General features: G+C 38.8%; 1 protein-coding gene across 1 annotated transcript in view; it reads left to right on the forward strand.

The window, feature by feature from the left end:
* The first annotated feature begins 3,650 nt into the window (after positions 1-3,650).
* Positions 3,651-15,278, forward strand: part of DNAJC13 (DnaJ heat shock protein family (Hsp40) member C13) — a 114,704-nt gene continuing 103,076 nt past the window's right edge. The window contains exon 1 of the mRNA XM_045538762.1: positions 3,651-3,908. The gene's annotated coding sequence lies outside the window, so the exon portion shown is untranslated. The remainder of the gene's footprint in view (positions 3,909-15,278) is intronic.

The raw sequence follows: 15,278 nt of genomic DNA on the forward strand, positions 1-15,278 counted from the left end.
CCAAGAGAAATATAAGGTGAGCCATATGTTTTATTTTACATTTACTAGTAGCTACATTTTTAAAAAGAAACAAGTGAAATTAATTTTAATAATGTGTTGTATTTAACCAAATATATATCCATAATATTATCATTTCAACATGTCACGAAGATTCTTTGCTTGGCCAAACTTTAGTCAGGCTTTTAAAGCTTCCCGTAGGTCCATCTGTGCACTTCCTTGTAAGATCCAGTTTTAGCAAAAGAACCCTGCTAAGTCAGTTTAGCCAAAACCCCTTATCTTCTATATCTGATCAGGATTCTAATCTTTCATCTTCCCCCAGGGGATGTCTGATCACTACGTCCTGGTGGGGATGTCTGACCACTACGTCCTGTATTCAACAAGAATCCTGTTATGTAGGTTTAGCCAGAATCCCCTTTACCCTATGTTTCCTCTCAGTAATTTTCCATCCACCAACTACCCCCCCAAACCACATACCCCCCCAAACCACACTGCTCCTCAGTTATAAATTCCCCTTGTCCATGCTGTATTCGGAGTCGAGCCCAATCTCTCTTCCTCATTGCATGACCCTGTTGCAGTGGTCCCTGTACCTCTGTAGTCCCCAACCCCCAGGCTGTGGACCAGTAGCGTCCCTGGCCTGATAGGGACCGGGCTGCAGAGCTCTGCCACACGACCCCCAACCCCCACCCCCTGTCCATGGAAAAATTGTCTTCCATGAAACTTAGGAAACCCGGGGCAGGGCGGGGGTGGGGAGTGCAGGGAGTGCAGCGAGTGCAGCATGGGGAGGGTGGTGGGGGACACAGCAGGAGCAAGGAAAGCTTCATCAGTATTTACAGCTGATCTCTATCACTAGCGTCACTGCCTGATCTCCTGAGCTCCATCCCCAACTCCCCCGCCCCCGCATGGAAAAACTGTCTTCCATGAAACCAGTCCTTGGTGCCAAAAAGGTCAGGACTGCTGCTGTACCTATTGCAATGGTCCTGAATAGAGTCTTCATTACCAAGCTTTAACAAGTATCATTAAATAATTTTTTCCTTAAGAGATGTAATCAATATAAACAATGTTAATGCAATACTTTACACTTTTTTATATTAATTTTAACTGTTCAGTAGCACACGAGGCTAGTGGCTACTGTATTGAAAACATAGTCCAAATATTGTTGAGTGGTAGTGAGTCCTTAGGGATTTATTTTGGATCTGGGCATTGATATAATTGGGAAGGTCAATTTAGCAGCAATAGAAGTTCGATAAACAGGTGTTTGACTGTTTTGTGGGCTTTCTAAAGTCTTAGACCTCTCCTGCCTGTATGCTAAGTTAGGACAATGATAAAAGCTATTGGTGTCTATAAGGCTGTGAAATGTATTTTTTAAAAAGCTGTGAAATATAGTAAGAGTATATATCACATAATTGGATTGTAAATATGATACATCTGATCTATGAAAATGTAGGAAAGGCTAGTGCAAATTTTGAATAAAAAGATAAATCCAGAAAGAGAGTTTTGAAGGTCCTGCCTTTGTATTTGTCACTCTTTCAAAAAGGAGCTTGAGGAGGGGGTGGAGGGGACCAAGCTGATTTAACACAAGAATAGGGAAAGTCCTACTCCCTCTGACTGTTGTGTTTAAGTTTTCCAGTGTTTTAAGAAAGATACTCACAAACTTGTGCAGATCCAATTAAGAGCAACCAGAGGAGTTGTGAACAGGTTTGCAACTACTTCTTATGAACAACTATTGAGAGTACTAGGAATATGGATGGCTTCTTAAGATGAGGATCCACAGATCCCCGGATAGAGGGAAAAGCAGGAGAGAGGGTGTGGGATAGGATGGATGATTAGCTGTATTGGTAAATACTTAAAGGGATGTCTCATACAAGAGGAAAAGGGCAAAAAAGACAAAAAAAAAAAAGCACTCATAGAAGAAAGCACAAGTTGGCTCAATACAAGGAAAGTGGCTTATAAAATTGAAAAAGATGTCTTGGGAGGCAGGGAATTTTCCACTACAGAAGATGGGGTCAGTTTGTGTTGCCTAAGATTCCTCTTAACTCTGAGAATCAATTTTATCAGTCTCAAACACTAAACAGAGAGGCAGTGTGGAGGTTTAACAGTTCACTGGACTTGATGTGACAAGTCCTGTAACTAAATCTTCACTCAACTTTTGGGAGTTAGGTCACTTGAGCAAGTCTCTTGGATTCTCTGGGTCTGCTTCTTCTATAACATTGAAATAATACACCCCACATCTACATCTGGGATTACTGGAAGGCTTTGTAACCTACAAAATGCCACATATACACAAGTTTCTGTTTCCATGGGAAAAGCCAAGGAGGCCCCTTAACTCAGCCTTCCTGTTTCTTTTTTCTTCTCCTCCATCCTACTCTATTTCAGGTCCTGTCTTCCCACACCCAGCTATTCCTGGTTCCTCCCTTTACATGCACCTTATCTCACTGCTGCAGTAAAGTTTACTCTAAGGATAAACACCAATAGTCTTTTTCTGCCCTAAGGTAGGGCAAAGAGTCAATAGAGTCAAGAAGCAAATTTGTAAAAACCATTTTCTACATTGTTTCATCCTGCAATCGCCATCTATAAAACAAGCCAACCGCTAAAGGAGACCCCAAGAAATCACAATTTTAGGATTGCCAGGCAGAGTGAATATTAAACTCCTTACCGGAGACCTTTAACCCTCATAAAAATGTATCCGTGCAAGACACCTTACACTATCTTGCAAAGTTTACAGCAGAATCACTAAATTTTGAACTGTGGTCTTTACATTCAGGTCTGGGAGTGAACACTGACCTGCCTTAATTAAATCACTGCCCACAGAAAACACCTAATTCCTACCTAAACCCTTGTTTAGTCCCAGTATTCCCTCTTCTCACGACCCTGACTCATCTCCCCCAGCTCCCAGGGGGAGACAGTATCCAGAGGGCACAGATTCTGTAGTCAAATTGCCTGGGTTCAAACACCAAAGCCACTACCGTGGTGCTGGGCCACAATTTGTCGGCAAAACAAGGATAATTCCTACCACAGAAGAGTTTAAGACTGAGTAAGTAACTTTCCGTAAACCTCTAGACACCTGATCAGCAGACAATACGTGGGAGCCACCAGAATCATCTTTCCAACACTCTCATCAGCAAAGGCCCGAGGCATCTTAGGCTTTGGTCTCGGAGACACCCCCGCCCCAGACCACCCATAATTTAAACCCAGCTCAGACGTCGCTCTGGGAGTTTCAACAGCCAGTGAACCTACTGGTTCCCAATCTAGCCAAACCAGGTAATAGACGACTGAGGCTCCAGAATGCCTCGCGGATGCTCCACGGCATTTGAAGTCAAAGGCTAAACTGGGGTGACGCTTTAAAACGGATTTCCGGAGAATGAAGAGCACAGACCCCACGCAGCAACCCTACGATCCACAGAACACCAACCGAGGGGCGTGGCCGTCCTCGCGCGCGCGCCCAGGGGCGCGTCCTCAGTACGCGCGGAGGGGCGGGCCCCTTCACGCGCTGCGCGGACTCCGGCTCTCACGGCCGGCCTCTCAGTCTGCGCATGCGTAACAGCTGGGCGGTGGAGCGCACAGGACGGGGAGGGCGGGGCAGAAGGCGGAAGAATTGAAATCAGCTGACTGGGTCTCGTGACAACCTGGGCGGTGGCGACGCAGGCGTATTGGAGCGCGGTCGCTCAAAGCCTGAGCGAAGATGGCGGCCTCCAGAGTGAGCCTCTGAGAGGCAGAGGGAGGAGGCGGAGGGGGCGGGGAGGTAGCACCCCGGCAGCACCAGGAACCCGCGGCGGCGGAGCTACAGGGCCCCGGCGGGGGAAAGGGGAAGTGGTGAGGGTGAGGAGGCCGGAGGGCACCTCATCCCACCGTGGACGCTGAGCCGGCGGCGGGAGGAGCTAGGGCTGGAGCCTCTCCAGTCCCCCGCGAAGGTAAAGCCGACTCCAAGCCCTGGACTTTGGGGCTCTATCTTATCCTCTCCCCATGCTGCAGGGACTTGGGGGGCTCAGGCTACGGAAAAGGAGGGGTGATGTTTTGGCTGCCACAGCCTGCAGCTGCCAAGGGAAGCAGATTACCCTTCCCCCATGCCGCTGGTCTGGTTCCTTCCGTTGGACCCCCCCCCCCCAAACTCTGAGTGACATTCGCCCAGGGCGTTGCTCGGTTCAGCCCCACCCCTCTTTTTTTACCAGGTCTTGTTTTCTACCCACTGTGCTTTCCCACTTCCCTTAGCTCACATCCTTACTCCACACACCCCTCATTCCCCTGTGGGCTCCGCCCTCGGGATTCCCTTTCAGTCGCCTAATCCCAGCACCCTTCCTGTTGGATGCCGGCAACTCTTGTTTCCTTGGGTCAGCGACCTTCCTTCCCTGCCCGTCTTGCATTGACTCTTAACTTTCTTTGCTTAGCTTTGTTCGTTTTGTTAGGAAATGAGCGCCCGCGTTGTCTCTTTAGTCCTTTCCTTTTTCCAAAATCAAGTTTTTCCCCAAGGTTTTTCCTTCCTGCAAGGTAGTTTATTCACACTGGTCTTTCCTCGGGCTGCTGCAGTTTTACGTCTGAATGTGGCCTTTGGAGTGGGTGAAGTACAAGTTAGAAGCTCAGTGAAGTTGACTGGCTGTTAATCGCGTATTTGAGACTTAACTACACTTAAGAAGGGTGCTTTCCCTTAAATTGTCACCTTACTGTAGGTTGTTCAGTTGACCACTCTTGTCTTTCGATTATTTCTTTTATCAACTGATTAGGGGGAAAAAAGTAAGAATTTCCCCCTAATGTGATGGTGGTCTCTCAAAATAATTATTTCTCGCTTCCCTTCCCCTCTCTACTTTCCCCCTCTGATTCCTCAAAAAGGAGGGTCTGTATGTGATGCTTTTGCGTCCTCTATGAAGGGCTTTACACTCTAAACTTATTTTGAGCCTTTTGTAAGAAAAGTAAAATTTCAGGATAGTTCTTCAGGACCTGCCCCTAGTGATTGTCTTTCTTACTGTATTATCTTTCTCAGTTTATGGACTTTATAGATATCTAGGTTTGAAAGTACTGTCTGCAAGATTTGGGGAAATTACAGTGGTTTTTTAGTTTATTACCAGTACTCTGTGAGTCTATGGGAGTATGAAACAGGACTTGCCTTAAAAACAGAAAGGAAATTTATAGAAACTACTTGTCAGAAATTCGGTATTCTAAAAAGACTTGATGTCACAATTCCTTGGTTTCTGGAAAGTGCTTTATTGTTTGGCTTAATTTAGCATATCACATAAAATCTTGTTAACATTTTAAATGTAGTGTGAAACACTGTTTAAGTGGCTATATCTCAAACTTGGGTTGTGCTATTAATATCACAATGCATTCAGGGAACATAAGTCCTTGTGTAGGAAATATTACATTATACTCCTTGATTGAAAACAGGAAGTAGAACATATTAAGGGAGGAAAAGAGGAGTCAGTGGGTTATTAAGAAATAGGAATGTAAAGAACCTTAAGGCTGCAGTCCAGTTCATGGAAATTATCAGCATTTGTATTCTACTAAGAGGCAATGATATTTCACTTTTTCTAAAGTGGTGGTAATAAATAGTCTAAAATATATGAACATCATACGGTGTTAACAAGTGTAGTTGCAAACAAATAAAATACTTAAGCTAAAATGAGTAAAATATGAGTGTCATCAGTGAAAAACAGTTATGGAATCATGGAAAGCATGAGTTATTTTTAAGAATTTAATTTTATCCACAAATACATAGTAGCTGGTTGCCTGGGTGAGCTGTAACAATACTGACTTTTTTAAATTTGTGAAAAGATTAATAGTGGAGTCTGGTTCTCAGTAGATACTAAGTTAGAGTTGAAATAAAAAGGTGTATTTTAGCTAATTTGGCTCCATTTCTCAACCAGTTCTATTTACATAGGTGAATTTGAGGTGTCTGTTACACATACCTTTCTCCTGCTTCTCTAATTGAGATACTTAAACTCAGAAAAATAGAAACAAGTCTGTGCAAATAAACTGCACTATAAATTTGGTTGCTACTGATAGACTTTGGCCTAAATGTTCTCCTTAATGTTTGGTAGTGGTTAAAGGGGAGTTGTTCTGAAAGAGATCCTTTGAGTCAGTGTTTCTCAACATTATCAGACCCAACAAAGGCTCCCCTTTTATATCAAATAATTTGTAACACCTTCTTTACTATCCTCAAATAGTTTATAAATAGTATAATCACCTTCTTGCTTTGGCCTTGGCCAAAAATAAGCTCTGCTCTCACCTTTACAACAAAAAAGAACTAGACTAACTTCAAATTCATGACTTTTTTGAAACCTACTGAAGAGCTCAGGCCACAGATCAAACCACTGTCCAAAAAATTGAGAGAAAGTTCTTGCAGAGAGAGAGAGAGAGAGAGAAGATGGGAATTCAGTTCATCTTCATCAGACGTAACTGGACTAGCAGAATTCAGCTACACTAGCCGACAAATTGATGGAGGCTGAGTGCACTGTGGTGCAAGCCCTTTATCCGTAAACCTCACAGTGTCTATTCCTAGAAAAGACTGGAAAGAACCCTGGGGAGTATCTGTTGTGCAGACCTAGAGAAGGGGAACAGCAGCAGCTTTCACTAGGGTCAAGAAACTGATTCTTTCCCTGTCTTTTCTGTGGAACAAAAGCTTTGGTTTGGAGGTTAGAAGGAATCTCTGCTGCCCTATTGGTGAACATTCATTGGGCTGGGGGTGGACAAAGAAGGGGTAAAGAATCTTTTGCCTGGAGGTGGGTCCCTCATTCCAAAACTACAGCCAGGGGAGAGTCAGGAGAACCGAGAAGGCCACACCCCCGAGATCCAGTGACATATGCAAGACTTAGACTGAACTTTAATCAGAACAAGAGACTGTATCCTCTTACTGCTTGCCACCAAGCTAAGAAGCTTCAAATAACAAGTAACCACAGAATGCTACCAGGAAAGGAATAAGATTATGCAAAGCACAGCACAAAAAATCAGACTGACATTGCTCTAGTAACCATCCCCCACCATGAACACAAACTCTTGTATACGTGTATGAAGCCTGTGGTACACTGAGGATAACCATAGCAACAACAGATCATTAAACAGCCCAGTCCTAACTAGATTAGCACAAACCCTACACTAAAGGCCTCAAACAAAAGGCATGCCCATTTCCAATCATAAAAATTATTCACCTCAGCCTCTGCTGTGCTACATAATATGTCCAGCTTTTGACAAAAAGTTGAGGCCTATGAAAAAGAAAAACACTTCCCAAGAGAAAGCAATCATCATGATACTTTTTTTAAAAAAAAGATAGAAACAAGAGCACTGTTTTGTACATGTTAAATACTATAATAATTGTGACATCTTGCCTTGGAAATGTTTGCTTGTGGCAAAGAGCATTGGAAGGAGTTGCAGCTTGTGAGTAGTGAAAAGGGGAAAGTTAGGAAATGGAATGGAAAATGGTAACAACGTATATGTGAATGTGTGCGGTTCATTGACCAATTAACGGGAGGGAGTTGTGTTTTGTGTATGCCTGTCTGGCTCAGTTTAGTGGGGTACAATTTTCTACATTCACCTAGTGTGTGTTGGGGACAAAATCACACATAGGCAAATGTGGAATTTGTGTCATCCAAATTGTTCAGTAATATATCAATCCTGTTGGAATAAATTCACATTATCAGAAGAGCATTATAGAAGAACTGACTATACGCTTTTTAATATGTAAATACTTAAGTGTGATTATACCAAAATGCACAGTGAAGAGGCTTGTTACCTTTGCATTGAACCAGTTTGTTTTTGACAGAAATGTTGATGGGTACAGGTTTGTCATATTGGTGACTCAAATACCACAGGTGGGATTGTCATTAGCCTTGTTTTCTGAAATGAACAAGATAAAGCATAATCTCTTAATTTACATTAGTGTTCCATTCCTAGAAAATCTGTGTATATTAAACACTATGAAATGTACTTTGATTTATACATAAAATTGAATTAGATTCTGGGATTACTTCATTATAAATAGGCTTTTATCTATGTGAATTACCAGTTGGACATTTGAAAGTTGTATGTTGAGGTTCGTTCTTCAATCGGTGGGACTGTCTTGTACCTTGAGGGGTATCTAGCCCCATCCACTAAATGCTAGTAGTGCCCCCAATCATAGTACCTCAGATGGGGTGACATCCCACCCTAACCATCACTATAGTTCAGAATTTTCATCAGTGGTTTTTAACACATTTTTCTGCTTCAGCAGTGTTCACATGCTCAACATTTGCCAATCGATAACATCTCTTGTTATAGGGAGTCATTTTTAATCGTGGAAACCCCTTTGAGAGTCATTGATTTAGGGCAGTGGTCCCCAACCTTCTTGGCACCAGGGACCAGTGCCAAAGACAGTTTTTCCACTGACGGGTTGGGGGAGTGGGGGGATGGAGGCAGAGCTCGGGCAGTGATGTGAGTGATGGAGAGGGGAACAGGGCTATAAGTACAGATGAAGCTTCCCTTGCTCACCCTCCTCACTTCCTGCCGTGCATCCCCCCACTTCCTAAGTTTCATGGAAGACAGTTTTTCCATGGGGGAGGAGAGGGAGTACAGAGCTCTGTGGCCTGTCCCTAACAGGCCAGGGACTGGGGGTTGGGGGCCACAGATTTAGGGGATATCTTTGTAGCAAATACCTTAAGGCAACATGGTTATGATCATCTTTGCTAATTTAAGATACAGTTACCTATGCAAAGGTAGATTTAGTTGTGGTTTGGTCAATAAAAATAAACATTTAACTTGCTAGTAGTTCATTTCAGATGCTCAACTTTATTTAACAGCCTACATATTTGAGTTTTACTTGTACTTTTATGGACTACTCGAAGAGTGATCTCTCAAACAATGAGGTCAAATATCAGTAGGATTTTGTAGTTGCAGCACTCTTTTAAGTTGCCCTTAAAAGTAGAACTACTGCCTAAGCAGTGTTCATATGTTTAGCACATGCCCAGTGGTAATCTCTTTGCAGTTGATTAGTGCTTGATTTTTTGGTTAACAGAAAACAAAACCCCTAAAGCAATCTAAATTATTTTAGTGTTCTGATTTTGTCAACTAAAGTTGCCAGAACTTAATGGAAGGGTTGATAAGGTTATGAATGTAGGAGACTTTCTCTAACATTTCGTGAATTCTCTACTATTTATACTAACCTTTAAACTCTTATACGTAGTTTTCTGACTTGTACTGTATTCCTTAGTCATCTAATGCTATGAGGTTTCTTTCCTTCAAACTTCTAGTCAAGCTGTAGAATATATGTTGAATATTTATCAAATCTTAGAGCAGATAAACCATTTTTCCCCCAAACCTTAGAGCTGCTGGGTTTAATTTTAAAAGTGGAACTTTCCTTTTTTAAGGTAATTTGGAAGTGTTCTCTAAACTGTAAAGTATTAGTACTATGAATAATAGGGATATTTCTGAAAGAATTAAATGAGAAACCTATGTTACTCATTTTGATGACTATTTTGTATTGGGTGAAAGGGAAATTGTAGCAACTTAAACTCCTTGTCTTCTGATAGTATAAGGAGAACAGTGTTTGAATATTAAGATGCTTACTGTAAAACTTTCTTCTATTTATGTTTGTTATAGGCTTGGGAAATTTAGTCCCCCATTACCCCAATATACATTTACTATAATGATTGGAAAAACAACAAGTTAGAGCTGCTGGAAATGTACTTACCATAATAGACCAAGATTATTAAATGCCTGTTTGTAAGCTGCAGAAGAACGTATAGAACTAGTATACTTTGTTCTTGCATAAGCCAAATTATGCTTCAAAGATAAAATGAAATAGAAATTAGGTCTAGAAAGTTATAATAATGTGTACAAACTATATAAAAATATGTAAATGATCAATACTAATGATTTCAAAGAATTGTTTAAGCGAACACATTTCTGAAAAAATTTTAGGTGAATATTACAAGGCATTTTTAAATTTTGCAAAAGGAAGCATCACAATAATATATCTTCATAGAAAAATGTTAATTTTTTTAACAATAGATAAAGGTCTATTTTTTCAGAAATAAGAACTCTTCCCTCAGATAAAATTAGCATACATGTGATGAAAATAGAAGAGATAGGTCTCTTTTTCAATACTTGATTTCTGTTGTTGAATAGGGAAGGTTAACCTCTGTGTTGTGTATGATCACTTCCTCCTCCCATTAAGTGCTTCTTCAGATTTAGGGGTTGCTTTGGAATTTCTCTTGCCCTTTTATTTCATGAATATATATCTAGTTTCTAACTGAAGGAATCAAATTTTTTAAATAAGAGATATCTCAGATCATTTCACCTAACCTATCGTAGTAGAAGTATTATAAAGTTAATTTTTGATGTGGCAGACGATGCAAACACTTCAATGTTGTAACTTTGTGGTAATTATTTGGAGATATAATTGTCAGCTGAAGTCTGATATTGCCACTGGCTTTCTTATTCTCTAACAACATTTCGCTTTGGGGATATCAGGTTCCTCAAGTTAAGGAAGCCTAGAATGGAATGTACTGAAACCTTACTTTGTGATCTATTTATGACTGTTTTAAGGTTCCTGCTGGTATCATACACATTACACATACTAATTTGTTCATTTAGAAGGAAACACTTTTATGTACTTGAGTCATATGTTACAATGAAGCTAAAATTAAGAATTAAAGAGGGTTAAAGTTCATATGGCAGTTTCCTCCATACACAGCACATTCTATCTAAAACAATTTAGTTGTATAATAGCTTTTTAATCTCAGTAAAAATTAATGTTCTGTTAGCCATTTGTATTTTTTATGTTTTATTTGAGACTGACCTATTGATACGATTTACTCAGATTTTGAATCCAGTTACAAATAAAACTAGATCTTTAAGAAGCCAGCATGGGGATTCTTTCCTTAGTTATTGCTCAGGGTTAGCCTTTGCCTTAACAATGGTTTTTCTTACCCTGCATTTTCAGTAATATATAGCGGTATGAAGAAGTATTACTTTCATACATTAGTTCCTATGATGTGAATGTCTACTACATTTTTAGGTGTGGTTTTGTAAGCTAGCAGGTAAACAATGTTTCAGGTAGGAGAGTTTGATCAGAAAAGAAAAACAAACTCATAATTCTCTCCCAACGTGTTATAAAAATTTTCACCTACAGCCAAGTTGAAAGAACTTTATACCACATGTCCACTGCCAAGATTTTTACGTTAACATTTTACTGTACTTTATCACAGATCTGTCCATCTTTCCATCCATCAATCCATCTTATTTTATGATGCATTTCAAGACAAACTCACATTTTTAATTCATTACTTTAGAGCAGAGCTAATGATGAAAGTAAATTTTATTCTTACATTTTACAGACTCAGAGTGGGAAAATTAACGTGTTACTTGCTCTCTGCAAGTTGTCATGTTACTTCCAGTTGGTCATGCAAAATTTATGCTTTGAACGGGCAGTTAGCCTTGATTAATGCCAGTTCCTTCATCCACTAGTGTATTATTTTTTCTGAGTGTACTCATTCATTCCTGGCTAAATGAGTGTTCTGTCTGAGCTTTTACTTAACACAAGCCATGAACATATACTTAATTTTGCTGTGTGTGCAAATTCCTTTGCTTATAGCCTGGCTGTAATCTGCTTGGGTGTCTGTGGTGCTGAGTTCCTTTATCCTGCTTTTGTTCTTAGTGTCAGTTTGATGTAGGCTTCTGCTCAGTGGACTCTCAAATCTTGTGGTTTTTGTGTCAAAATTATGTATCTTCTAAAAGATCATTCTTATTTTATCCATAAATTATCTTAAATGGATTGCCAGTACTACTGCCAGTAATAAATTGGAGAATGCAAGAATACTGTGTTATTTGAAAGCGTGAAACAGTGGAATTCATTGAAAAAGGTGAATCTAGCCAAAATGCCTGTGTTGCCCTGAATTTGACTTTTTAACCCTTAGTTCAGTTCTATCAAAAGAACAAACAGAAGTTGCAAAAAAGTTCTGGTGGTGATATAATATTAGGATATTGAATGAAAACAAGTGAAGCAGACTTGGAAAAATTGGAGATGCTTTCAATGCAATTTAGTTACAAAGGGCACACAAATTTGAATTTTTCCTCACTGAAAACAAGTGTGGGTCTTTGAGAATTTGAAATATGGGACACTATTGTAGGAATGAAGGAGAGGAAGTTAAGTGATGATAGTTTGAGCAGTTAAATTGCCGATTCTAATACCCTCTAAACAACTGGCAGAATAGCAGATGGTGACGATACAGCAGCTACCAAGGTCTCATTCAATAGTTTACACATTTTGTACTTGGACAGTTTATTGTTCTTTATAACATGTGCCTATAAATGACTGTTAGCTATTTCTTGATATTTGAGCCTTTTGATATTAGAAATTGTATAGATTTTTTTCATGAGTAATGGGAATTAATGGTTGCTTAAGAGTTTTTTCCTGTAGGCAATGATTTTTGAACCACTCTTAGAGCTTATTGAAGAAATTTGTACTGAGAAAATATTAACTGGAGATTATGTTTATTTTGTGGGGTGAAGTTTTTCACCCCAAAATTTCTCAAACCATAGTTAACTTATAGGCATCAAAAACAAATTTAAAAATATTAGGTTGGATACATGTAAAAATATAATTCTAATAATTGAAATTTCAAATACCTAAGGTGGGGTATTGAAATTATAGTAAATAAGATTAACTTGTAATAGTATTTTGTAGGAATAAAGTTGAAATAAAGAGAAGCTTAAGTATTGGGTTATAGTTGACTTAAGATAATTTTGAAAAATTTCATCTGCCATGATTAATCTTGGTCTATCTTACATATTTTTTCTTTTTAAAAACCGTTTATGGGTACAGTGTGCAATGTCTGGGGTATGGACATGCTTGAAGCTCTAACTCGGATGAGACAAAGGCAATATATGTAACCTAAACATTTGTACCCCTGTAACATGCTGAAATTTAAAAACAAAACAAAACAAAAAATGCATTTATGGCCAGGCTCCATGGCTCATGCCTGTATCTTAGCATGTTGGGAGGCCAAGGCAGGAGGATTGCTTGAGGCTACGAGTTCGAGACCAGGCTGAGCAAAAGTGAGACCTTGTCTCTACAAAAAAAAAAAAAAGAAAAAAAAATATATATATAAAAATTAGCTGGTCATGGTGGTGCATTCCTTGTAATCCCAGCTACTTAGGAGGCTGAGTCAGGAGGATTGCTTGAGCCCAGGAGTTTGAGGTTGCAGTGAGCTATGATGACACCACTGCACTTTAGCCTGGTGACAGCATGAGACTGTGTCTCAAAACAAAACAAAACAAAAACAGCAAAAACCTAATTTATGGGAAAGATAAACTGTAAGGATAAAACAATAATGACAACAGCAATAATAAAATCATGTGCTCAGGTATGTCATCCAGTTTAAGAAATATGATATATTGGTATAATTATTTTTGAATGGTTAAGTAAAAACTGATTAAATTGGTAAAACACTGTACTTTTGAAGGTAGAAATTCTAGATGATATACAATGAATAGTAGAAAGACTGAAACTAATAAAATATTTAGAGAAAATCAAGTAATGTAACATTGCCCTCCAAAATGCCTTAAAAAGTACAGGTGCTAGTAGATTCTCAATAATAAGAAATAATAAAAATACCCAAATAACTGTTGTATAGCTGGGATGGTAGATTTAAAATACAGTAATTATTATGATTGTAGTTAATATTTTTGAGTGTGTGTTCTTAGGTACCTTCCTAACTCCTTTCTTTATTCAGGTCATCTTATTTAGTCCTCACTACAGCCCTTTGGGACAGTTACTATCCCTATTTTATAGATGAACTGTGATTCAGAGAAGTTCGGAAACTTTTGTTCAAAGTCATGCAGCTGGTAAATGGCAGTTATTGCAGTCTATCTTGTGCCATAAGTAATTTTAAAAATGCACGACCCTTACCTTGATGATCATTTGAGTATTAAAATTACTTTAATGTTTATGTGGCTTGTTTTGCTAATCATTAAAAAATTGTATAGTATGTGGAGTAGCAGCTCTGGAATCAGCACTCCAGTGAGATATTTTGAACTTTTCCAAGATTGAATTGACACTTGACTATTACTGTACCTGGAGGACCCCTTCGCTCATTTTCTAGTGATTCCCTTGAAATTGTTCCAGCTGTCACTCCGAATGATGTATAGTTGGTACAGAATATTCTTATTCTGTTTTTATGAATTTTCTGTGCATTGCCATTATCTTCTTTAGTGAGTTATTTGTGTGTCTAGAAGTATCCTCATGGTCTGAAAAAGTTAATGCAGTTTCTAGACCAATTGCCATTTATTGGATGAAGTGACTTGACCAAAAAGTAGTTGAGGTTTTACTGAGAATATAAAATAGATTTACTTGAAATTTTTTAGGGGTTAATATTATACTGCTGGGAAATAGATCCCAGTCTCAGATCTCATTAATTTAGTTATTTTAAAAGCTCAATGTTAGTTAAAATAATTGTTGAACTCTCCTTAAAGTGTATCCTGAAATATAAATTAGTAACAAATTTTTGTCATTATGTTTGCTGTGAATACTTTGTTAGAAAAATTTAAGGCTTATGTATAGATGGAAACACTTTATAAGTTTATTTATAGATGGTAGAGTATTTCAGCTTTAGAGAGTTCCCTTTTATTTCTTCTGTCTTGTATTGAATGTGGATGGTAATTTGTTTCATTGCTTGAAATTGTGGGTTTCAAAGTTATTTCTAAGAAGTACCTACTCACTTTTCCAAGTGAAGATAATTGGAAGTAGTTCTAAATTATTCCAAGAAAGTATTCTCAAATAACAATTCTGTAATTATTAATATGTAGTCAGAATGGATTTATTTTGGTTTCCTAAAGTGGAGGGGAAGGTATTAAATCTTAGAGTAAGTACATAGAGTATGGAGTTAAGCAGGTTGGTCCAGAGCCTGGTCCAACCACTTAACCAGCTGTGTGACCTTTGGCAAATGATTGATTTCTTTAACTCTGGTTTTCTTGTCAATAAAATGGGAATAAATCAACATACCTGTATCACAGTGTTGTTACGGGCACAAAATGAGATAAATGTGTGGTAAATGCCTAGCCCAATCACTAACGTGATGAGTACTCAAAAGTTGTTGCCTAATTTCAGAATATGTCATAAATTTTTAGATTAGAGTAACCTTGCTTCCTCAACTTTCTGTCTTTAATGAGTGTTTAAAATGGAAAAGTGTTATCCTGATTTCCATTTTGAGACTGTACAAACACTTAATAATAGCATTGAATTATCTCATTATTTCTAGAGTTGACTTGACTTGGCTACTTAGGTGGGTGTCTCCTCCTTTCCTTACTTCTCTCATATACCC

The sequence above is a fragment of the Lemur catta genome, chromosome 1 (genome assembly GCF_020740605.2).
Source record: "Lemur catta isolate mLemCat1 chromosome 1, mLemCat1.pri, whole genome shotgun sequence".
Taxonomy (NCBI): domain Eukaryota; kingdom Metazoa; phylum Chordata; class Mammalia; order Primates; family Lemuridae; genus Lemur; species Lemur catta.